Here is a 25,710-nt window from a genome sequence, read left to right as displayed (position 1 = left end):
CAACAATGCACCTAAGGAATGATTTATGGTCCAGTGTTTTCCATTTCCAATACAGTTCGAACTGCATTGCAACAAGAAACATTTCGGTAATAAGGTGAACTCAGTTTTGTCTACTGGTAACCTAAGAATAATTTTTGATATTTCATTATTGACATTAAAATTGATAGAATTCGCTCCAGTTTCATAGGAATCGACACAGAACAACAATATAGTGGCGCCAATATTTTCTGTATAATAATTGTGCGATAGCTCTCCACGATCGGAATAAACAGTTACTGAAATTACTGTTAAATTATGGCTTTTGTACTTTTCACTCACTTTGGAAGCTTAAGCCAGTCACAGCAGCAGTCTGGCGTTCGATTTATTAATTAGAAAGGAGGCAGACGGGGAATGAACACATGTCACGTTGTGAACGCGTGTGCGCGCGTCCGATACCAGCACGTTGATTCATAGCGGAGCGCCGCCTTAAACACCCGCCTGATGTCATTGGGCCAGATTATCCCCCCGTTCAGCGCTGCTCTCTAAATACACGGTTTATAAATTTCGCTTTGGCGCCAGTGAATCTTGACCATTTGACACTTTGGTTGTTTTAACCTTAGGTGGATTTGCAGGAAGATATACCGGCTGCATTTGATGGTTCATTGAGATACATCTTTCTGTATCCCTTTGGAGACGGATTAAGGTAAGATCTTACCGTGGACTTCGCGAGTGACTTGTGTGGTGTGTAATAATTGCACCGGACTGGTGATTGACGTGTCTTAGGTTCAGAATCAGCGGAGTTTTTCCAATGAAAAAAATGCAGTCGGGTGTTTAGATGATGATTACACCAGTTTGGTTTGTCCCAGTCAGCTGTATTAACTTGGATTACAAGCTAGTTGCTGATTTCCTATTCGATGCAATATGAAGATATTATTTAACATTATCAGGGTGATCTTCGGGGGATTCGGCTATAAGAATTATCATCAATTCTTGTAGTCATTTCCCCCGCATTGAAACCGATAGGACAGTACGCTGCATGACAGCAGTTACAGTTTGGTTTAGGAGAGTGACCATGGCTGGGGAGAATGCGAGAGCAAAAAATTATTTTCAGTATTTGTAATGATGTTTAAAAAACAAGCTATACAAGAAGTGCATAAGCATATGAAATGCAGCTACACTTGCATTTAGATGCATTTAGTGCAGCGTGGAGGGAAGGTTTATAGCGGTTTGCCCGCCAGGTATTAGATTTTTCTCCAACACCTTAATTGAAGGCAGGAAATGATTGTGCTCAGCCATTTGAAGCATCTCTTAATCCTCTCTGGCACTCTGTAAATTCTTTTAATTATAGTTATGTCTGTACTATTGACGTAAGAATGTTTGGAAGTTCTCAGAACAGTCTTAGCATAAAAGTGTTTTTTTTTTTATCTTTTTTTATTTCTCGTAGTAATTCAATGTAGAGCAAGTTGCTTTCCAGTGCAAGCGAGTACCCAGTTGCTAGACTGAATTAATGACAGCCGAGACCGCAGTGTTTACCATGCCGTCAAACACGTATTTGATCCTGTCAAGTCATTTTATGTAAATACAGTGAGTCATGCAGTGGGATTAGGGGCACGATAATTAAGTATTTGACACTATGGAGCATGTGTCAGACTTTCTTCACGGCATTTTCCTCTTTGTAACCCATATAATTGTTACATTATAACTGTTTTGCATGTTTGTAATCCATTCTCCTCCTCCTAGAGGCGGTGTTTATACGGATAGGGAAGTTTTTCCCTTGACTGTTTTTACAGGTTGGTAAGAATTACGGCAGCCAGATCTGACGAAATTGCTGTGGGTCTAGGCACAGGAGCGCAGTTATAATTGTGGTGGACATTAAATTTTCATTTATCATAAAAGGTTCGCTGAGATCATGGCACATTCATGCTTGAGCAAGGTTCCAAACTTTGGATCTGTAAGAAAGAAAATCCACCCCAGTTATGATTTGCAATTATTTTCAATTTTCGTTTGAAAAAAAAAAAAAACACTTCATCCAAAACATGCAATTCATATACACATATGTCTAGAAAGCTATAATTGGCTGTTATATGAACTAAAATAAGATTCACTTATCTTGAAGAAGATTTCATTGAATATATTCTTACGATCTTAGGTATTCATTTAAGTATTTAGGTATTATATATTCAGCTTATGCATTTAGGTACTCCTAAATCGATTACGATGTTTTTTTGATATCTAAAGATGACAAAGAACAGCAAAGAAACTTGTCTTTTGCATGAGTGCCAGGATGACGGCCAGCGAGGAGACAGAAGCGTGTGTTTCAGGCTGGAAATGCGGCGGTGAGACAAGTGAAGTAACACCATTCCAGCGTGGGGTGGCAGTGCGCTTCTGTGTAACATGTTATATATTATTTTTTATATTACCACAGAGAAGTAAGTTTCTTTTATGTAATAAAAATGAAATAGAGCTCATAAGCTGTTTTTGTGGATGCTTTAACGGCAATGTCTGTTGAGGCGCTTTTTAATGCCCCCTCTTCACCTTCATATAATATTACGTTATCGTCGACTTGACAGCACCTCAATAACCATTCCTTCTTTGGCCGTGATGAGTTACGGGTTTATTCACGTGAGATGGAACAAAACGCCGTTTCCATTATTTGCAGGCTGTTTGAAAGGTGCTGAACCAGGGCAGGCTAGCTGGAGGCGGGCCAAAGAATGGGGAGCGATTTGCCGACCATAAACCCCAGTACCTAAGACACTACGGCTCACCTCTTCCCGTGACCATCAGCTATTACGTAAACGCTAAGCGCTGATGGTCTCTTATTAATATATAATAGCTTTACATCTGCCTGGAGCCTTATAAAGCACATTTATGAGTGTAATTTAGTGTCCCGAATTGTGTGTAGTCTTTCTGGGTCTCAAGCTGATGTTGATAGTAAAGTAGTACAAGTCTACGTCTGTATATTACATATTATAAAGCCTGACTGTGGCCATGTCTTTGTGCTGAAGCCCATGAAAGGATGGCACCAGCACTGCTGATCGATTATATGAACAGACCTGAAGAATTCATGAGCAGAAAATGAGATCCTGAACTGCCTGTACGCTGCGCAGCTCATTTCAGGTGCCCAGATTGCTTTCATTATCATCTTTCTCCATCTCTGCTGAATACTGGGAGAGCACCTTTGAAGTAACGGAATGTAACTTTCACATGAAATGGAAGTTGCTCCTGAATCAGCATCCTACTGATTGCCATAGCCTTACTGGTACATTGCGGCTGGTGGCTTACTGGCCAAGGAGAATATTTATCTAGTTTTCATAATGCATAATCGCTGTAAACTCTGTGACATTTTTCCTCAGTTACTTGGACACCATAACATAATGTGGATGTGCATTACCAGGGCTCTGCGTCGAGAGGCAGGTGCTCGACCGGAAAAATTGGTGGGTGCCCCACTCATCAAATTTGTCTTATTTGTCTATGATCAAAAACAGACACTCAGTAAAATCTACCAAATTGGGGGGGTCGGGGACTCAGAAGGGGGGGGCGGTTTCAGAAAAGGGCCATGTGCTAAAGCACCCCCGGCCCCTCCCTGTAGGCTGATTTTTCTTTCAGGAATTCACTAGGAATCCTTTTAATTTTGTTCGCAGTTCTACAAATTTCCTTCTCTTTCTCCATGTTGTGTACATACTTTCTGAATACACTACTTATCTTTCACATACAGTAAGAAAATCTGCATTAATGCATATGTCCCCCACTCCATTTTCAGTTGCATCAGTTGCAGCTCCGTTCACACAGATCCACAGTTTCCATTCTTACCACAGACAGCCCACCAGGAGGGCTAAGTTCCAGTTTCAGTAGCATTGCAGTGCCCATCACTTGCTACTAACAACTCACAGGTGTCTGACAATGTTTGTGAAGTGAATAGCTAATTTAAACCTTACTGTCCTTGTCAGAGCTATAACAATTTGCTGCACCCCTGCAGGAGTACCTGACACAAATGGCGAGTGACAGTTGGATCATAATCCGAGCTACAGTGACCAGCCTGGGCTATAAATATATAGGGGGTGCAAACATGCCGGTTGTTATGCCACTGTCCAGCAAGGAACTATACAGGCAATAAAGCTGACGGCTTGGTTTTGACATTGGGTTGTTTTAGGTTTGCCAAAAGCCCAAGAGAAAGAGCACATGGTCAGAAAATATGGAAATTTCTGTCATTCTGGATGTGGCTCCTCGTTTCCTCGACCAGTGTTACAGTGTTTCTGCCCTTCGAAATACACTGGAGGCAAAGATCAGTAATTTTTTTCCAGCTGTTATTTGCGTCTACATCTACCCGGATAACCTTACTAACAGATATGTTCACCTAGACGGGTAGTGTGGGGTACATCTTCTAGCTGCCACGGGGGACAGTGTTACTAATCGCTCTGTACGCTCCATCTTCTTCCATTAAGTTTAGGTGCTTAACTGATGCTATTTTGCTTGTGAAGTGAAGAATTAATTTATGTAGCGATCAATCAAGGATAAAGAAGTGCTGAAGCATCCCAAGTGCAGTTACTTTTGAAGAACCTGTTCCATTAGCTTTTACGGCTCGTCTTTTTTCTGACGAGCATGACCTTGAACAGGCACAAACCCAAAGGCTTCACAGTAGTCGCTGTGACTGTTATTCATGGCCACTTCTGTGTACCTGAGTAAAGAAAGATAAAGAGAAAACTGGCCCATGCAGTTCATGATGAAGTAGCTTGGCTGCCTTAACTTGATACATTTACAGGTTCAGCTTCCTGACCAGTACAGCAGCCCATGTCTGTGTTGATGCTAATTGCTCAGTAATACTGTCTTTTGAAGTTTAATTTTGATACTTGTTGAACCTTGAACACTGCTCTTGCCTGCTAGTGAGCGCAACATCATGTGAGAAATACTGGGATTAATTCATGTGAGAAATCTGCTGAAATACTGGGATTAATTCATGTGAGAAATCTGCTGAAATACTGGGATTAATTCATGTGAGAAATCTGCTGAAATACTGGGATTAATTCATGTGAGAAATCAGATGAAATACTGGGATTAATTCATGTGAGAAATCTGCTGAAATACTTGGATTATTTCATGTGAGAAATCTGATGAAATACTGGGATTAATTCATGTGAAATCTGCTGAAATACTGGGATTAATTCATGTGAGAAATCTGCTGAAATACTGGGATTAATTCATGTGAGAAATCTGCTGAAATACTGGGATTAATTCATGTGAGAAATCTGCTGAAATACTAGGATTAATTCATGTGAGAAATCTGCTGAAATACTGGGATTAATTCATGTGAGAAATCACATTAATTCATGTGAAAAAACTATTGGGTAGGTTGGTAATTGCACATTTGCCAAGATATTGCACAGGGCCATAGTCAGTAGCAGCAGTGAGATGGCTGTATGGAGGAAATTTACACACACACACACACACGCACACACACACACACACACACGCACGCACACACACACACACACACACACACGCACACACACACACACACACACACACACGCACACACACACACTCACACACACACACACACACACACACACGCACACACACACACACACACACACACTTATGGTCACCATAAGTTTAAAAAGATAGCAGTGAGGGGAGGATTGAAGGAGTGATGTCAGTGATCTGGTGCATTAAGAGTTCTGACTGCCCATGGGTAGAAGCTATTCTTCAGTCTGTTGGTTTTGCACCTGATGGATCTGAACCTTTTTCCGAGGGCAGTATGTTGAATAGGTGGTGCTTAGGATGGAGGTGGTCTTTTGTAATCGCACTCGCTCTGGAGAGACACCTAGAGCTGGCAGTGGAGTCCAGGGATGGCAGTATGTTGAATAGGTGGTGCTTAGGATGGGGGTGGTCTTTTGTAATCGCACTGGCTCTGGAGAGACACCTAGAGCTGGCAGTGGAGTCCAGGGATGGCAGTATGTTGAATAGGTGGTGGTTAGGATGGAGGTGGTCTTTTGTAATCGCACTGGCTCTGGAGAGACACCTAGAGCTGGCAGTGGAGTCCAGGGAGGGCAGTATATTGAATAGGTGGTGCTTAGGATAGAGGTGGTCTTTTGTAATCGCACTGGCTCTGGAGAGACACCTAGAGCTGGCAGTGGAGTCCAGGGAGGGCAGTGTGTTGAATAGGTGGTGCTTAGGATGGAGGTGGTCTTTTGTAATCGCACTGGCTCTGGAGACACACCTAGAGCTGGCAGTGGAGTCCAGGGAGGGCAGTATGTTGAATAGGTGGTGCTTAGGATAGAGGTGGTCTTTTGTAATCGCACTGGCTCTGGAGAGACACCTAGAGCTGGCAATGGAGTCCAGGGAGGGGAGTGGACAGCCAATCACCTTCTCTGCTGTTCTAGTGACCCCCTGGAGTCTCTTCTTATCGGCAGCTGTACGACCAGCGTACCACACGGGGATGGCGTGCACCAGCACACTCCTGATTGTGGCTCGATAGAAGGACACCAGCAGGTCGGTCTGCAGCCTGTTCCATCTCAGGACCCTCAGGAAATGGAGGCGCTGCTGGGCTTCCTTCACCAGGGCGGTTGTGTTTGTAGTCCAAGAGAGATCCTTGGAGATGTGGGTCCTGAGGAACTTGAAGGAGGACACCCTCTTCACATAGTCACCTTTTATGGAGGGGGGGGATCAGCTTTTGTATTACGGAAGTTCATGACCAACTCCTTGGTTTTCCTGGTGTTGAGGGTTAGGTTGTTGTAGTCACACCATTCTGTCAGACGCTGGACCTCATCTCTGGACCTCATCTTTATAGTGAACGTGTGAGGCCTTCCCAAGATACATCATATATTTATCTTGATTAATGGATTTGAAACACATTTACACATTGCTCGTTTTCATTAGTCATCTATGTCTAAGGCAAGAAGCACGATCATAATGAAAGAGGCCAAGCCACGCGTTATAAAAATATCTTTTGTCCAGAATTTTCCTAGTAAATTGTATCTGAAACTGCCAGCCACAATTGCTAAAACTGTAAGCAGTAGCCAGTCACAGCACCTATCCCACTCTTTCCATTGTTCAAGGCAGTTTTATCCACAGCCGCTTCCCTCATACTATAGATAGTACCAAAAGCGAAGCTATTGCACATACTTCATGACCTTATTCTTAGTTTTGTCAGTGTTGACTTATACTACTGGTCAAAGGTTCTTGCACGGTCAAAGGTTTTCTGCATTTGCAAGTTACTCACTTAATGTTTTCTATAAGTACACACAATATTCTTTGCTAACAAATACATTTATAGTATGCTCACCATTTGAGTACCAAGAAAATGTCATATCTTTGACTCATCAAAGTAACCTCCTGTAGCTGTTACAACAGCAGAGAAAATTCAAGGCATTCTATGAACAAGGGACATTACATACATACATGGCATAAAACCATGAACTAGCACACAAGTTAAAGGATAAACTAGAATTTTACTGTGTCATCACCACACAACCAGTTAATAGGATGTCAGACATGCACTGTTACATACTGTTTTCATGTTATGAAGGAAACTTGTTTTATTTGACTTATGTTTTCATTTATAATTGTAACCATCACTACATTGAAGCAGAGTGATGGCACTGCTGATAGTCTGGAGTACCATCGCTAGAGTGAAGCAGAGTGATGGCACTGCTGATAGGCTGGAGTACCATCGCTACAGTGAAGCAGAGTGATGGCACTGCTGATAGGCAGGAGTGCCATCGCTACAGTGAAGCAGAGTGATGGCACTGCTGATAGGCAGGAGTACCATCGCTACAGTGAAGCAGAGTGATGGCACTGCTGATAGGCTGGAGTACCATCGCTGCATTGAAGCAGAGTGATGGCACTGCTGATAAACTGGAGTACCATCACTATAGTGAAGCAGAGTGATGGCACTGCTGATAGGCCGGAGTACCATCGCTACAGTGAAGCAGAATGGTGGCACTGCTGATAGGCAGGAGTACCATCACTGCAGTGAAGCAGAATGGTGGCACTGCTGATAGGCCGGAGTACCATCGCTACAGTGAAGCAGAGTGGTGGCACTGCTGATAGGCCGGAGTACCATCGCTGCATTGAAGCAGAGTGATGGCACTGCTGATAAACTGGAGTACCATCACTATAATGAAGCAGAGTGATGGCACTGCTGATAGGCCGGAGTACCATCGCTACAGTGAAGCAGAATGGTGGCACTGCTGATAGGCAGGAGTACCATCACTACCGTGAAGCAGAATGGTGGCACTGCGGATAGGCCAGAGTACCATCGCTACAGTGAAGCAGAATGGTGGCACTGCTGATAGACCGGAGTACCATCACTGCAGTGAAGCAGAATGGTGGCACTGCTGATAGGCCGGAGTACCATCACTGCAGTGAAGCAGAATGGTGGCACTGCTGATAGGCCGGAGTACCATCACTACAGTGAAGCAGAGTGGTGGCACTGCTGTGACAGTGTTAGATACATTTACTGAAATAAGTAAACTCATTTAATAAAGAGTTTTTAATGGTGACAAAATGCTTGTCAGGCTTTTGGACTTGCCAACATTGGCAGACAGCATTGAGTACACTGATACCATGGTGACTGATATGGTCACCGAAGGTTTATAAACACAACCCAACAAATTCCTGAAATACTAAAAAAATCTACTGTGACCCAGTAATGGATAAGCAGTTAATGTGCAGATAGATGGACAGATAGTTTGTGTAGTGGATATATAAGGATGAATAATTCAAAGTCTAACAGCTCACAGTAAATTAATCATACCATTCGATTTCCTCATTAGACCATAAGTATTATTAATGTAAGATTAAAACAGACGCTTGTTCCTGATGATATTCAGTATATTTTATATTGTTTTCTTTTAACAATGCAACAACCTAAGTCAGGACGCCCACTTAAATAGTGAAGAAAACATTATTATTATTTTAATCTCTATGATTAGATAATGTGCCTGAGTCACAATCAAGTGGCAAAGCCTGAGCCTTGAAGCAGAATTACCCAAGAGATCAACTGTAACCTAGTGCATCCCTTTCATCTGTCTTCTGGATGAAAAATGTTAATAAATGTATAATCACACTTTGTTATGCATATTCAAGAACATGTCAGTGCTTCCATTACAGCAGAGATTTTATCTATTTAATCTTGTGAGTTTTGCGGCTGTAATCTGAATATTACAGTCATGTGCTTGAGATTACTCCCGGAATAATCACTTCTGCAAATTAAAGTTGATTGCAAAATTTGAGGGGACACAGCAGAATTGTATCTGCAGTCAGAAGCCATATTAATTCTTGCATGGCTGTTTGTGTGCACTCCAGAACAGAAAAATTACATGTCCTCTGCCGGTGTACTCCGGAACAGAAAAATGACATGTCCTTACATTTACATTTTACATTTACAGCATTTGGCAGACGCCCTTAGCCAGAGCGACTTACATAAGTGCTTTAAGACTCCACAATGAATTTTCCCGATACTAGCTCAGTACTTTTCCAACAGAGTATTAGATCGATGGTATTCATAGCCTTGGTTTTTACTGAGCTAGTATCGGGAAAATTCATTGTGGAGTCTTAAAGCACTTATGTAAGTCGCTCTGGCTAAGGGCGTCTGCCAAATGCTGTAAATGTAAAATGTAAATGTCCTCTATCATCGAACACTGTATTGAAGGTTCCAGGTTCCTGTATTGGTGTCCTGCAATGGGAATCACAACAATTGAAACAAATCAGTGAACTTAAAGCCTCATTGCGGTTCTGAGTGTGATGCGGGATAGTGTGATTGAGTGCCAAGAAGAAGAGTGTGACTGATAGATGGGACTCTTTGGTGTAACAGTTTGGCGCATACAGTATGTAGCCATGAACTCTCTCATTAACCTTTGGAACCTGTATCACCAATGAGTTTTTCTTTGCTCTTTGATCTGTCAAATGGCAATTATTATTTTTAAGGTTTTGAAACAGAGGAACCAGTGCTGAGTCCCTGAGAAGCCTGAGATCCATGTATGAGGCAGTGCATATAGTTTGTAACCTTGTGCTGTCTTTCAGGTCAAGGTTCCTGCAAAGATGAGCTTTTCTACTTGAGATGACACCACAGGGGACGCGCTGTGATGGCTAGAACGTGCCCTGAATTTCAATATGTCAGGAGTGTTGCTTTATTGACAGACCCCTAAGGATAACTGCTAATGAGTTTTGTATGTTTTCAGACTAAATCTGTCAAAGGTCTTTGCTGCCCTACACTGGAGAATCCCAGTGCTGATGTCTTGCAGTGGAGAATCCCAGTGCTGATAGACAGGTTAATCCAGGTTAAAGCTGACAAGTTGAATTTCAGTAATCGCTTTATTTAATATTTTGTTTCATTTATGTGTTCTGTTGTTATCAGAGATTATACCTATTCTTTACCCAGTCTATTATTAATAAAGCAATGAGCTAAAAGTGGGTTCATTGGCATTATTATTTTTTCTATTTATAGAAGAATGGAGAGGGTTGTTGGATTTTTTAAGGATGATAAAAATCGCTCGGTCATGTTTCAGTTGTGTGGTGGGTTGAACCTTCTTGTCCTCAGTATTGCTTTGAATTCAAGATCGTAATTTTAAAGACATTTTCCTTTTTTTCATAGTGACTAAGAGTATCAGCAATTCTGAAGATGATGTGTATTGGTTACATAGGACACTAGGTGCAAATGTATAAAAATGTGTATATCAAAGGAATGAAGGGAAACCTTCCATGTTTTACTCCTGAGTCAGTATCTCCACTGACCTCAGAAGATAAGAATTGTGTCTTCATGTTGTACAAGCATGTTTTTTCCGCTCTGATGGTTCCAGCAGTAACAGGAAATGACAACTAAGTAGTCTTCACTTTTTAAAGCTATTTCTCAGGTGGTCTTTTAAGACAAACAAGGTAAAATTCAATTAAATACAGGCCTAGCTGCCAGCACTCTTGTTGGGATTCAGGGATGTGCAGTTAGCAGGTTTGTATCCCAGTTAACTGGTGGTGAGTGGTATAGTGGGAGGAAACGCAAATAAAAACCGGCCCTAAAATTTTATAAATCAAAACCTCAGGAATGGTATAATATCAATAACTGGGAAACAACGAAATACAGTGGTACCTCGGTTCTCGAACTTAATCTGTTCCGGACTCCAGATCGAATCCTAAAAAGTTCGAGTTCTGATCGAATTTTTCCCATAAGAAATAATGGAAAACCAATTAATTGGTTCCCGGCCCCCCAAAATTATACCTAAATATGTTTTTTTTTTTTTTAGTATTTAAACACAAAATGAGCAGGATAAAACAAGAAGAGCATTTTTTTTTTTAATGGCTTCTAAAAAGATCTTATCCCAACATTACCCCTGTCCTGCCCTGATCGTCCACTCCTTCCGTGTGCCACGCCCCCTCGTTAATCTTGTGTGGGATTCCCGTGTGATCAGCTGTTTCTGGTTGTTGTCATTAGTCCTCTGTATTAAGTCCGCGTTTCAGTTTGTTTCCCCAGTCCGGTCATTGGGTGCATTCGACTTGCTTACAGCGCTGGCTTAAAGCAACGCATTCTGATCCTGACGCAATGCATTACGGTTAGATGCATTGCGACCTCTCACCCGGCTGCACAAACTGTAACCGCCTCCGTGACGACACACCTTTGCCCTTATTGGCTGAAGAGTTTAGTTACACGCATGACGTTTGTATCCCAGGCAGTTCAGATGCGTAATCTGCCATTTCTCCCGAATATCACGTAAAGCAGTGAGAACTGGTTTTCAGTTAATTTACCTGGTAAAATAAAGTTTAAATAAATGACATAAATGCTCTAATAGTACACGTAAGTTAGTGGTTTATTTATTGTTAGTTACTGTAATGTTGCGCTGCTTTATTTGGTTAATCGTCCAGTCTGTGAAGAAGGCATTCAAGTAAGAATTGCATTGCATTGACTCATTTCCTGGCGCATACAATTTATATTAGGTCGGCATTCACGGTTCGACTTCTGATATTCAGATTGAGTTCTAGGTGAAACTGGTTTGTTCGACTTTCAAGAAATTCGAGTTCTAGTGAGTTTGAGAACCGAGGTCCCACTGTACGTCAAAATCAAAACACTAGCCAAAAATGGCAAACTCTCAGAACGAGGCCTAGTCTGTCGCAAAGCAAATCTCCCTCTGATGATAATTTGGCGGAGCTTTCCCCGTCTGCGTCGCTGCGCTCCGTCTCCCTGTTACTAGAGCAGCTTAGTGTTTGCAGCTCTGAGTGATTATGACAACGCTGGGCGCTGAGGCACTCCAGCCAAGCCCTGCCCTTGCCTGCCTCCCCGGTGATGTCCTTGGATGACTGCTTTTTTCTAATATCTAACTCCCTGAGCTACAGGGACATCTTCCAGACACTGTAATAGTGTTAATGCAACTCTCTGCAGTGTTAAATTAGTTCTGAATCCAAGAAGGCATTTTTCTGACCTTTTTCAGAGACCACTACCAGAACCTCTGGGTTCATTTATATGAGACAAGTGGAAATAAATTAATTTAATCACATTTGGTGCAGACTGGCCCTGGGGGAGCAGAACTGGGGAATGCTGCTGCAAGCTCTTTATGGGGCCACACAGAAACCTTTCTAGAGGAAAGATGATTTGTAACTTTTAAATGCAAATAAATGCGACCTCTGCTTTTATGTAATGAAAATTTATATTGTTATTCTATGACTTTGGAAGCATAGAAAGTCACCTCTGTAGTGAGGAATGAGGCTGGGTTAGTGTGGCGGCCCTGGAAAGGCCTTTAGATCAGGGTGGGACCTTTTCTACTTTGGAGTCACTCATAATGAAAATGTTTGTGTCTTTGCAACATGGGAATGTTGTAAGTGAGTGCAGGAAAGGTGGTCTTACTGGGTAACTTCAGTGTGGAGAACAGTGGCAACCCCTGGATGGGCCGTCAAAGGCTTTCTGGAGCTATATCTGAGTGCCGAACCATTATTGGGCTTCTTTGTGAGCATAAGATTGTTCATAAAGACCATAATTTTGGAAAACGTGGAAGATGATAAATGTACTTGGTACCAGAGCTAAAGGTGATTGGTCATCTGGACTCCTGCGGCGGTGCATTTCAACCAATGGTGGGTCTGAAGGAGGCGCCAGGGTTTGATGGTAGCATCTGCCTTAGGCTTCTCTGGGAGATGAGCTACACATGCCTTGCCTGAGGCCTCAGTCGGCAGAGTAACTGCAAAGAGCTGTAGCCACAGTAATTACTTAAAATGGGGTGAAGACTTAAGAAGGACTGAAGTGAAACTGGATATACTGAGGTAAAACATGAAGACACGCCGTGAACACAAACTCTGAAAATCATCTCTTAAAAAAACAGTAAAAATTGCCGTATTTCATGCTTTTCCCTGTTGGCTTGTAGCGTATGTTTTGCATCCACCCAGCAGGCTGTACAAAACCCTAACAAGACAGATAATCCAATCAGGGCTGGCTGTGTTTCATTAAACAGCTGATCTGTGAGCATGTAGCTTCTGCAATCAATCACCACAGAAAAGCAAATGCTCAACCAGATCCACCACAGTGCAGTTACTGTGCCTCCTGTGGGCTCACAGCGTCTAGAGCTCGGCACTGCCAACAGGATTTAATGAAGAGTTGTAGCTAGAGGAGCACTGTGATAACAGCTAAGGTCTGCATTCAAAGCCAACACAAGAGATAGAACTATTTGTGCTGTTAGTTACTGAACTGTTGTGAGAAAAGTACTGGCTGTTAGCCTTTGATTTAAAATACATATCCAAGTTGGCTGTAGACTATAAAGATGTACAGTATGTGCCCATTAATGGACTGGCCAAGGTACACCTCTGCTGTTCGCACTACACTGCTGCTGATCCGGGATAAGTAGTCTGAGGGTGGAATCAGCTTCACGTAACTGAAATTTTACTTGCTTAAAGGAAAGGGTCTCATTTTAGATATAATGACTGTATGGATTTATACAGCTCTGTCAAGATAATGATCAATAGCTGATCCTTGATTGGTCACACTGTCTATTGGTCACACACACACACACACACAGACACACACGCGCACACACACACACACAAGGACACACACACACATGAACACACACACACACGGACACACACATGCGCACACACACATAGACCTGTACTCATATCTGTGTGAGGACCGTCCATTCATTTCTATGGGAAAAACCATACCCAACAACCTTAACCCCTACCCAGCCCTAACCTTAACCGTAAGTAACCAAACAAAATTTTTAGTTCATTGATTGCAGTCACAAATTTGAATAAAATTGGTCTCCACAACGTGAGAATGACAGGTTTTTATCACATAGTGGGGACAGGGCCACAACAAGCCACTGAGCCACGATAACAACCATGAACAGTTTTACTTCTTCAAAAGAAGACGCACAGAATTGCACCACTTCCTGTGAGAGCTTGTCAGAGCATTTTTATAAGAGCTCTTTGTAGAACCATCCACATAAATACATAAAGATTTTAACAATCATATTGATTGTAGGAGGGCACAGACCCCTGGGACCAGGGTTCGAGTTTCTGCCATGGCTCTGTGTGTGTGGGGTTTGCATGCTCTCCCCGTGTCATTGTCAGGTTTCCGCTGGGTACTCTGATTTCCCCCCAAAGTCCAAAAACATGCTGAAATTACTGAGAGTTAGCAAATTGTCTGTTAGCGCGTGAGTGCCCTGCCACAGCTGGCACCTCATCCTGGGTTGTTCCCTGCCTTGTGCCCTGCCACAGCTGGTGCCCCATCCTGGGTTGTTCCCTGCCTTGTGCCCTGCCACAAGCTGGCACCTCATCCTGGGTTGTTCCCTGCTTTGTGCCCTGCCAAAGCTGGTGCCCCATCCTGGGTTGTTCCCTGCCTTGTGCCCTGCCACAAGCTGGCACCTCATCCTGGGTTGTTCCCTGCCTTGTGCCCTGCCACAGTCTGGCGCCCCATCCTGGGTTGTTCCCTGCCTTGTGCCCTGCCACAGCTGGTGCCCCATCCTGGGTTGTTCCCTGCCTTGTGCCCTGCCACAAGCTGGCACCTCATCCTGGGTTGTTCCCTGCCTTGTGCCCTGCCACAGCTGGCACCTCATCCTGGGTTGTTCCCTGCCTTGTGCCCTGCCACAGCTGGTGCCCCATCCTGGGTTGTTCCCTGCCTTGTGCCCTGCCACAAGCTGGCACCTCATCCTGGGTTGTTCCCTGCTTTGTGCCCTGCCACAGCTGGTGCCCCATCCTGGGTTGTTCCCTGCCTTGTGCCCTGCCACAAGCTGGCACCTCATCCTGGGTTGTTCCCTGCCTTGTGCCCTGCCACAGTCTGGCGCCCCATCCTGGGTTGTTCCCTGCCTTGTGCCCTGCCACAGGTTGGCACCTCATCCTGGGTTGTTCCCTGCCTTGTGCCCGTAGCTTCCGGGATAGGCTGTGCACCCTTGCGACCTTGCATAGGATATAAACAATGGATAGATATTGTTTCTAGGCAACTATCTGTCACAGCAGAGAAAGGGAGGTATACTAAGGGAGGTATTTGATATTTCATTGCGTCAAGCTCCATTTATAAGGCAATCTCCCTGGTAACATGTTCAGTGGTAACATGCCACTGTTTGGAAAGCAGCACTGGCATGCAGACATGGATGTATCTCTCTTGGTTTTCTGTGACTGCTTCTGTCATCTTCTCTCACCTCCTTTCTGTTTGTTTACCCTTTGCTTAAGCCTTTCTTCCTTACTGTCATATGCAGCGTTTCTCAGCGTTTCACATCTGAACATGCTGGTGGATGAAAAGTCAATGCCTGGGTGTCAGAGTCCTCAGTTTGATGGAGACTTAATATAAACTTTTCTCACTTTAGAAAGTAGGAAAAAAATAAAAAATAAACACTAACTGTAGTTATCCTGTGACTGACTGGGGAATTATTCATTATTACTAATCTGATGGGAATGGTAAGGGGTTGACTGATAGAACTGGGGCATGTGGCTTTTTGAAGCTGAACCTGCATCCCAGGATATGTCTGCATCAAAGTGTCAGTGATATGTACCAGGCCCATAATGCAAAAGTCTGCAGTAAGTGAAAGGCCACATGATGATAACCGGTGAGTCTGCTTGTGGATTAGTCTGTCTTTCAGAGAAGACCTGAATGTCCTTATTCCTGCTGGTAAACATAATGACACACGTGAGTTATGTCAGAAATAAAGAAGCAATATGAATTCAGTAACTGCTTCCTCAACAAAGAATAACTGATAATTAAATAACAGTTCAATCCATCTTCTAACCAGTCATCCAAGGCACAACCATATGCTATGGGTAATTATGGGTAATTAGGAGACACTAGTTAGTCTAACTAAATGTTTTTAGACTGCAGGGAGAAACCCACAGGACATGGGGAGAACATACAAACCCCACAGGACACGGGGAGAACATGCAAACCCCACAGGACACGGGGAGAACATGCAAACCCCACAGGACATGGGGAGAACATGCAAACCTCACAGGACACGGGGAGAACATACAAACCCTATAGGACACGGGGAGAACATACAAATCCATTGTCAGGTAAACATATCTTTATGGGGACCTCTCATTCATTTCTATAGGAAAAATGCTAAAACTGACTATGACAGCCTTAACCCCCACCCTGTCCTAACCGTAACCAAGCAAAATACAAGAGTTTTTGCACTTGTAGTTTTTTCATTGCAGGCACAGATCTATGGGAAATTTGGTAATTCCAATTAGCCTCAGCATGGGTTTGCACTGTGGGGGGGGACTGGAGAACCCGGAGGAAACCCCACAACGATGCAGGGAGAGCATGCAAACCCCACACACATGGAGGCAGGACAGAAACTTGAGCCCTGGTCCCAGAGGTGTGAGGCCACATTGGTAACCACCGTGCCACCATGCCGCCCACTTTTAGGTTAAATTACTTAGAAATTCTAAAGGACTCGCCTATGACCTTGCTGACATCCTGAGTCCCTGAAAGTCTAACCTGACATCACAGGATATTGACAGAAGGATGAGGTTAGTAGCAGGGTACCGGTAGGTTCTGGATTCATTCCCAGCACCGGATGCGTTTTTACTTTACTTGAGTGAGGTACTTATCCTGAATGTTGAGCTGCATAAATGGGGATCTGTAAGGTACTGTGTATAACAGACTTTGGATTAAAGCTTATGCTGAATAATAAGATTATGGTGTAAGGCCTGCTTTGCTCAGTGGAATACATGTCACTGGATTCAGAATCTCTGATTAAATTAATTCATTTAAAATCTCCATTATAACAATACTTGCTGAAATCCAAGTATCACAAGAGACATGATTTACTGCCAGAAGCTCCGGTATCCATCTCATTTTTCTATATCATTAAAGTTTAAAAGCAGCAATATTGTCCAGCTGTCACTTTTTATTTGGCACAGAGAAACCTACAAGGTACAGGAAACTGAAGAGGCTGGGAAACCATGACAGGAATATGAGTTTAATAAACTGGCCTCGTAGTTAATACCTGGCAAAAGTGATCAGCCAGATTCAAGCACACAGTGAGCAGTGGAAAGAAAACAAAAAAATGTTTTCAAATGTTATAAATTCATAAAGCTGTACAACACCATGCAGCTGTATGATATACACTCACCTAAAGGATTATTAGGAACACCTGTTCAATTTCTCATTAATGCAATTATCTAATCAACCAATCACATGGCAGTTGCTTCAATGCATTTAGGGGTGTGGTCCTGGTCAAGACAATCTCCTGAACTCCAAACTGAATGTCAGAATGGGAAAGAAAGGTGATTTAAGCAATTTTGAGTGTGGCATGGTTGTTGGTGCCAGACGGGCCGGTCTGAGTATTTCACAATCTGCTCAGTTACTGGGATTTTCACGCACAACCATATCTAGGGTTTACAAAGAATGGTGTGCAAAGGGAAAAACATCCAGTATGCGGCAGTCCTGTGGGCGAAAATGCCTTGTTGATGGTAGAGGTCAGAGGAGAATGGGCTGACTGATTCAAGCTGATAGAAGAGCAACTTTGACTGAAATAACCACTCGTTACAACCGAGGTATACAACAAAGCATTTGTGAAGCCACAACACGCACAACCTTGAGGCAGATGGGTTACAACAGCAGAAGACCCCACCGGGTACCACTCATCTCCACTACAAATAGGAAAAAGAGGCTACAATTTGCACGAGCTCACCAAAATTGGACAGTTGAAGACTGGAAAAATGTTGCCTGGTCTGATGAGTCTCGATTTCTGTTGAGACATTCAAATGGTAGAGTCAGAATTTGGCGTAAACAGAATGAGAACATGGATCCATCATGCCTTGTTACCACTGTGCAGGCTGGTGGTGGTGGTGTAATGGTGTGGGGATGTTTTCTTGGCACACTTTAGGCCCCTTAGTGCCAATTGGGCATCGTTTAAATGCCACGGCCTACCTGAGCATTGTTTCTGACCATGTCCATCCCTTTATGACCACCATGTACCCATCCTCTGATGGCTACTTCCAGCAGGATAATGCACCATGTCACAAAGCTCGAATCATTTCAAATTGGTTTCTTGAACATGACAATGAGTTCACTTTACTAAAATGGCCCCCACAGTCACCAGATCTCAACCCAATAGAGCATCTTTGGGATGTGGTGGAACGGGAGCTTCGTGCCCTGGATGTGGATCCCACAAATCTCCATCAACTGCAAGATGCTATACTATCAATATGGGCCAACATTTCTAAAGAATACTTTCAGCACCTTGTTGAATCAATGCCACATAGAATTAAGGCAGTTCTGAAGGAGAAAGGGGGTCAAACACCGTATTAGTATGGTGTTCCTAATAATCCTTTAGGTCAGTGTATGTATGGATTCAAATGCATAAGAAGAAAACATTTCTTATATTCAGTTCAAGTAACAGGAAACCATAAATCAACATGCTAGGGAAGCCAGGTAACAAAGGGAGCAGCTTAGTCATTTAAATGCAGAGGTCTGTTTATTTAACGTGTGTGGGAGGGGGGGTATAAAGCCAAAATAAACATTGGGGGGTACACAGCCCCCGTCGGCTTAGGTTCCTATACCCCTGGCTGCTTGGCCATATCAAAGCCTCTCTGTTTGCAGTCAACATCCAACATACCCGTGCAGTTGATGGACTCCAGCACTAACACACTTTGTTTGGCTAATCAATACCTCATGAAGTTAATGAACTAATCAAGTTCTTTGATTGAGTCAATTTGTAGAGAAATTTAATGATTACATGGAATGGCTGAGGTGCCCCTGAGGAGAGGTTTGGGAGGCAAAGCAGTGTTCATTTAGCCATGCAGCAGTATATCAGTAACTGTTAGGAAAATAGTAATTACTACTTCTTTTTATTTTTTATTGTATTACTGTTCATTTGCATATATTTGAATGTTTTTTTTTATTCTTAGCAAATATACACTTAAAATACATTTAAACAATATTTATTGGGTGGAATAATGTAACTTAAAATACGACTGTTAATTCATTCAAATTAGATTTTCCTCTATACAGTAATTAGTCAGTCATGTTGACAGGTGACACATTTACCAAACAGCATTTACAAATCTGAATGATTATGAAGTCATTCTGATTAAGTGCTATGCTGGTATTACGCCACAAGTGCCACACTAGCGGGTATTATGCCATAAGTGCCACACTAGCGGGTATTACGCCATAAGCTCCACTCTAGCGGGTATTATGCCATAAGCGCCACGGTAACAGGTATTACACCATAAACACCATTGCACCATAAATTCCACTCTACCGGGTATTATGCCATAAGTGGCACGCTAGCAGGTATTACACCATAAACACCACTGCGCCATAAGCTCCACTCTAGCAGGTACTATACCATAAGTGCCATGCTAGTGGGTATTACGCCATAAGCTCTAGCAGGTATTATGCCATAAGCGTCACACTAGCAGGTATTACACCATAAATGCCATTATGCCATAAGCGCCACACTAGCAGGTATTACGTCATAAATGCCATTACGCCATAAGCACCACACTAGTGGGTATTACGCCATAAGCTCCACTCTAGCGGGTATTGTGCCATAAGTGCCATGCTAGCAGGTATTACACAATGAACACCATTGCGCCATAAGCTTCACTCTAGCAGGTACTACACCATAAGCACCATGCTAATGGGTATTATGCCATAAGCTCTAGCGGGTATTATGCCAAAAGCTTCACACTAGCAGGTATTACACCATAAACGCCATTATGCCATAAGTGCCACAATAGCAGGTATTACGCCATAAGCTCGAAGCTAGCGGGTATTACGCCATAATAGAGTATTTCACTAGAATCAGATAAGCAACTGAAAGAAAAGTGCAGCTTGGTCCATACCTCTTGGAAACATCACTATGTCCGTCTCATTTCCTCTACCCTACAACAGTGAGTAGTTACTCTTATTTATGGTCATCTCTGCAACCTGGGCTCTGGGGAGCTGTTTTCTTTTCTCCTTGAAAATCAATGGATTTAAGCTCTTATTTTCCTGAACCCTTAGTGCTTTAATATCCGGAATTAAATTTCTGAGGCCCTTTCACTGACGTGATTGCTGTGAGGGGGGGGGATGCGGGACTGTGGAGCCTTTTGTCTTGGATGAGGAGAAAGGGGCTGTCAGGATCACTCAAAGCTCAGCGTCACACTTCTCACCACCAAGCATTTCTCTCAGCTGCCACGTGTTGTTCAGTAGGCTTCAATCAAATACTTAGATTGGGACAAATGGACAGACTAATTTCTTGGTTGGTGGTTACTGTTGCTCCACAAAAATGCTGCCAGATGAAAGTCATCTCTGCAGTTCTAGCTGCCAGATAAGAGATGGATGGCTGTGTAAACAAGTAACTTTGTTCAAGTGTTGCGGATAAAAAAAAAAACAGATTAGCTGGGAAATGTAAAAGGATAACCTGAATGTTAGAATTTCAGACTGTGGTGGCTTGATCTGCTTAAAAGGCTATAACATTCAGTACAGTACAGTGTGATTGTGCTGTTACAGGGAACCAGAAAAGCACAGGAGTAATAGAATGACTTTCTGACCATGCATAGGCCTAGATAGTGGAATGAACCTGTCGAGATGCAATTCTATATCATTTATCAAAATGGTGATGACAGCAGCCAGTTAGCTTGCTAATGAAATGTTTTCAGACAGATACTTTTTTCTATGACAGAAATTATGAAAAAAGAATAGAATCTAAATACACTGCAATGAAAACCACCCAGTCTGAAGGATATGAAAATCTAGCTTGCACATAACGTGAATAAATACAGTAGCTGCCTTTGAAACTAGCTGTTAATTCCTGCCTCCTTCTGCTGTCCCATATTAACTGTAACTAGCCAAGCACTGTTTTTATTGTTGTTTTGTTTTCAACATGAAGGACCTAACCTGGCCAGTCAAAGTTGTGATGCATTGACATGCATGAGTAGAAATTTAATATTTTCAATTCAAATTTGGAATACATACAGCTGAATCGGTTATAAAATTAAAATGGACCATTATTGTTATGATACAATGTAACCACATTTCATTGTGGTCAGACTTTTTACTAAGATGATTATCACCTTACATTTAATTATAGTTTTATAAAAGTCCTTAATTCATTTTCAAACAGCTTCTTTCATAAATTCTCAAATTCGAAACAAAGGCTATTGAATAAGAAATACTTGTAACCTGAATTAATATATCAATTTCTCTAGATAAAATTTAAGTTCAGATGATTGAGGACCTACAAGAAATAGGTACTGGCTGTTGGTACCAGTTATAAATTGCTTAACCCTCTGCAGTCAGCTTTACTGCCTGTGTGATAAAACAGAAATTTCGCCAAACCGTTCAAAAAACTGCACAAATTTTTGTCATAGAAACATTTAATTGCTTTGTGGGCCTGGGAACTAGGCAGGGATCACCTTGCATAGGATGCCGGTCCATCTTGTTCTGATCAATGTGCTAAAGCATATATTCCCCATCACATTTACTGTCTGTACTCCACAATTTCTTAATTGAAACTGCTATGATCCATCCATCCATCCATCCATCTGCTTATCCTGCTTAGAGCCACTATGATGTGTAAAGTATTTTTTATGGAAATGTGTAATTTTGTGCAATATCTAAGAAACACTAGGAACACAAACTATGACATTACCTGTTTCCTTTGTGTATTACCTTCTCAGTATGTGAATCATTGGACGTAAAGATCTGTGTGTTTGATGTCTTTTCTTCAGCAGTTAATCCCTGTGTTTCATTTAGGCCTCCTGAGCTCTGCTGCCTTTAGTGCAAAATGTACGACACCATAGGCAATGAATTACACTCCGATTTTTCTGAAGTCTATAATCTGGCTTCAGTAGGATGTCTGTCATATCTGTCTTGAAGCTTATTCTTCACAATGATATTTAGCAGATATATAGACATTTTATATTGCTTCTGGTGGTGGTTTTTTGTATATGTAAGGTTTTATGATGACTGTTTATCAGGACACATTCAATCAAGGAAGTTCAGAAGATTTAAATGCAGTTTGCCTACAATTTTCAGGTTTTTCTGTAACGTTACATGTATGGACTATGGCTATTTTAGTCCTAAAGAAAAGTAAACCTGTCACTCGTCATTGGCGAATGAGTGGTTACAGGCAGTCGTCCCTCCGCCTCCCTGGTTAGCAGCCCCACTGCTCGCCACCTATTTCCACCTGACTGCGAAGCCTTTGGTTACATCACCGCTAACAGGATCTCTGCGGGACATGGGGTCTCTCTTCTTTTATACCCTTCCAAGTATTTTCCAGATATGATTATGGATAATAATAAACATCTGATTAAGCAGTAATAGTTTCTTTGAAAGAAGCGGGCTAAAATTTGACATTTCTAAATACCTTAAATGTGCTGGAAATGATGTATAATGGTTTTCCTCTTTCTGTTATACTGAATGACATCTGCACATAATAGTTCATTGCTCTCTTTTGAACTCTGTGTGAGGGAATTTAGTTCAGCTCCATTCTGCACTTTTCTTCTGATTTACTTGGGAACCATCCAGATGTGTTTGACTTGCCTCCTTACTTTACACCATCCATCACCGCAGGGATTTTCTTGAGGCTGAAAAGTGGGGCATTCAGCTGTGGCACAAACAAGAGATGCCTGTCATATTTACATGACATAAGAGAATAGAAGCTCTTGGTTAGGGTAAGATTGTTGTGGAGCAGATTTCTTTGCTGTACTTTCTACAGTATTTAAGTGCATTTAAGGTGTCTAACTGTCTATTTCAGGATTAATTACATCCCATTAATTACTGGAGTGTCATCCATGGCCCGGAAGCAGTTTTTTATTAATAGATTTCTTGTGACACTTAAGATCAGCTCATACGAAGGGCAGCTGGGACAGTCCCCCTGTCAATCTGTACCAACTCCCCAGTATATCACCAGTTAAGCCTTGTCAGCAGTGGGTGCCCAGTTGCTCTTATCCTGTCTCCAAGTTTGCTGAGCTTCCTCATGATTTTTCTAAGGGGCTTAGAGGGATAAAAATGATCTTTTGATGGATGGCATGTATAACTGTGTGCCTGGCATGTATAACTGTGTGCCCCGCCTGTGTGCCTCGCCTGTGTGCCCAGCCTGTGTGTCCCGCCTGTGTGCCCAGCCTGTGTGCCCAGCCTGTGTGCCCCGCCTGTGTGCCCGGCATTGTTGCCCCGCCTGTGTGCCCAGCCTGTGTGCCCAGCCTGTGTGCCCCGCCTGTGTGCCCCGCCTGTGTGCCCAGCCTGTGTGCCCGACATGTGTTGTATATTTATTGTTTGGGCACCATTGTGTTGTGTGCCAAAATCAAAGCAAAATGCTGACTTCTCTCATTGGACTCTGATGAATTCTCATCTGCTTCCTTGTTCTCTTCATCCATCAGCCGATTCCTGCTCTGCACTTACCTCTTTCCTTCATCCTGTTCCCAAGTCAAACAAGAAAGCTCTATATCAGCTATATCACATGCATTTTAGTCATCTGATGAAACACGCCCACGATCCAGGATTCCATTACGGGATGGAGGTTAGGGCACAGCATCACCATTCTGCCTGTCCGCCTCGTGTCAGCACCATAACCTCGCCTGGTACCTGCACCGCCTCTGTGAGCCACCCCAGCCATGTGAATCATCATCACAGGAACATCGTTTCATTTCCCACCCTCTATCCGTCACATCCAAATATACCCTGTTCAGCTGACTCTGTCATGGGATGCCATAACTTTTTAATGATGACTATGTACCCTGACTTAAAGACATACATATATTAGATGCACAGTCTCTAGGATTCTACACCTATTGTCAAAGTCACTAGTTTTCCAGTTGCTGGACCCAAGAAATATATATGTACAGTATATATATATATATTTTTCTTTTTTCTTTTTTTCTTTTTATTGCTGAATTCTTATGATATTGAGTCTCCATAGCTCTTTGTCTGTAACCACCATTATCACTAAACTTGATCACACAGGAAGTTTCTTGATTTTCAGAAACACTCCCTGATCGCTTTTCTATTCCTTCAGAATATGAAACATCCATTCATCCACATAGGAGGTGTGTGGCTCTGTGGGTTAGCTCTCTGTGTCTGTGATCAGAAGGTGGGCAGCATGACTTCCCTTCAGCGAGGCCTTTTACCCCAATTGCTCCAGCGACTGGCTGACCCTACTATTTGTATGTCACTTAGATTAAATGTAAATATATCTACACAGTATTTTACACCCTAATACGATGACTTAGTATTTGCCCACTATATGATCACTCAGTTTATATATACAGTAAATTCCCTTTTAATTTTTTTATTAACTGACACAACCCTGCCAGTGACTTAATCAACTTAAACATAAACTGAAGTTTATGCGCAAACATCCTCAAGAAAAAAGCTTTGAATTCTATGGTAAAATCATAAACTCTTTACTGTGTTGTTTCATTGTTTATTTATATCTGATCATCCATATGAAATGTCCTGATATTCCATGTACCTTGTTTGTACTCTATAGCAGGGTTTTCCAAGCCGGTGCTCAGGGACCCCTAGACGGCCCGTGTTTTTGCTCCCTCCCAGCTTCGAGAAACACTGCCTTACTGGCTTGGAGTGTGAGCTTCTATCCCAGGAGGCTCTAAATAAAGACCTACACAGGGTGAAATGTGTCGCTGGGCAAATGGATTCATAAGAAAGGCTAATAATGATGGAAAGAGCCAAGCTGTGCTGTTTAGTACACAGTGCACAGTCCAACCATCCTGAATAATTAGTTTCATATGCTCAGTAGAAGCATTTTGATTTGTTTAGTTATTCTGGGGCTCTTCTGGGGCTAAACTGAGTGATTAATGCAGATATTTGTTTGATTGAGCAGTTTATCTTCTAGGTTTGTCATTTATGCAGCTGATGAAAAGTGACACGGCAGGAAAAAACCCACAAATTATTATGAGGAGCCAAGACACTCCTGTCATATTATTAGAGCAATTAGTCACCTTCAACGTCGACATAATGCGACATGTATGTGGGATGTTGCCTCAGAAGGTAAAGGCAGTCAGCTTAAAAACCCCACAGTGTTTCATAGGAAGTTAGAAATCTCTCACCACCCTTTGGGAAAATGAATCATGAGCAGACACGTGATCAATGACTGGAAATCAGGCTTGGAATGTGGTGCTTTTCCTTTATTTTTCACGGACAAATTCTATGAATAAATCTTAACTTTTCCCTTCCACCAATGGATGACCAAGCTTCTTATTAAGAAAAGTTGCCCGTAAGGAATATCAATGAAAAAAACAGTTATGTTACTTAAAATCCACCTGATTCAAGCAGATGATCTACCATTCTGCTGGAGACATAGCGAGTGG

General features: G+C 42.5%; 1 protein-coding gene across 2 annotated transcripts in view; it reads left to right on the top strand.

The window, feature by feature from the left end:
- The first annotated feature begins 487 nt into the window (after nt 1-487).
- The window catches only part of LOC111833679 (dystrophin-related protein 2-like), an 85,261-nt gene continuing 60,038 nt past the window's right edge, over nt 488-25,710 (top strand). For both annotated transcript variants that reach the window (XM_072702069.1, XM_072702067.1), the window contains exon 1: nt 488-682. The gene's annotated coding sequence lies outside the window, so the exon portion shown is untranslated. The remainder of the gene's footprint in view (nt 683-25,710) is intronic.

The sequence above is a fragment of the Paramormyrops kingsleyae genome, chromosome 18, assembly GCF_048594095.1.
Source record: "Paramormyrops kingsleyae isolate MSU_618 chromosome 18, PKINGS_0.4, whole genome shotgun sequence".
Classification (NCBI taxonomy): Eukaryota; Metazoa; Chordata; class Actinopteri; order Osteoglossiformes; family Mormyridae; genus Paramormyrops; species Paramormyrops kingsleyae.
This window is presented reverse-complemented; position numbering and strand designations above follow the sequence as displayed.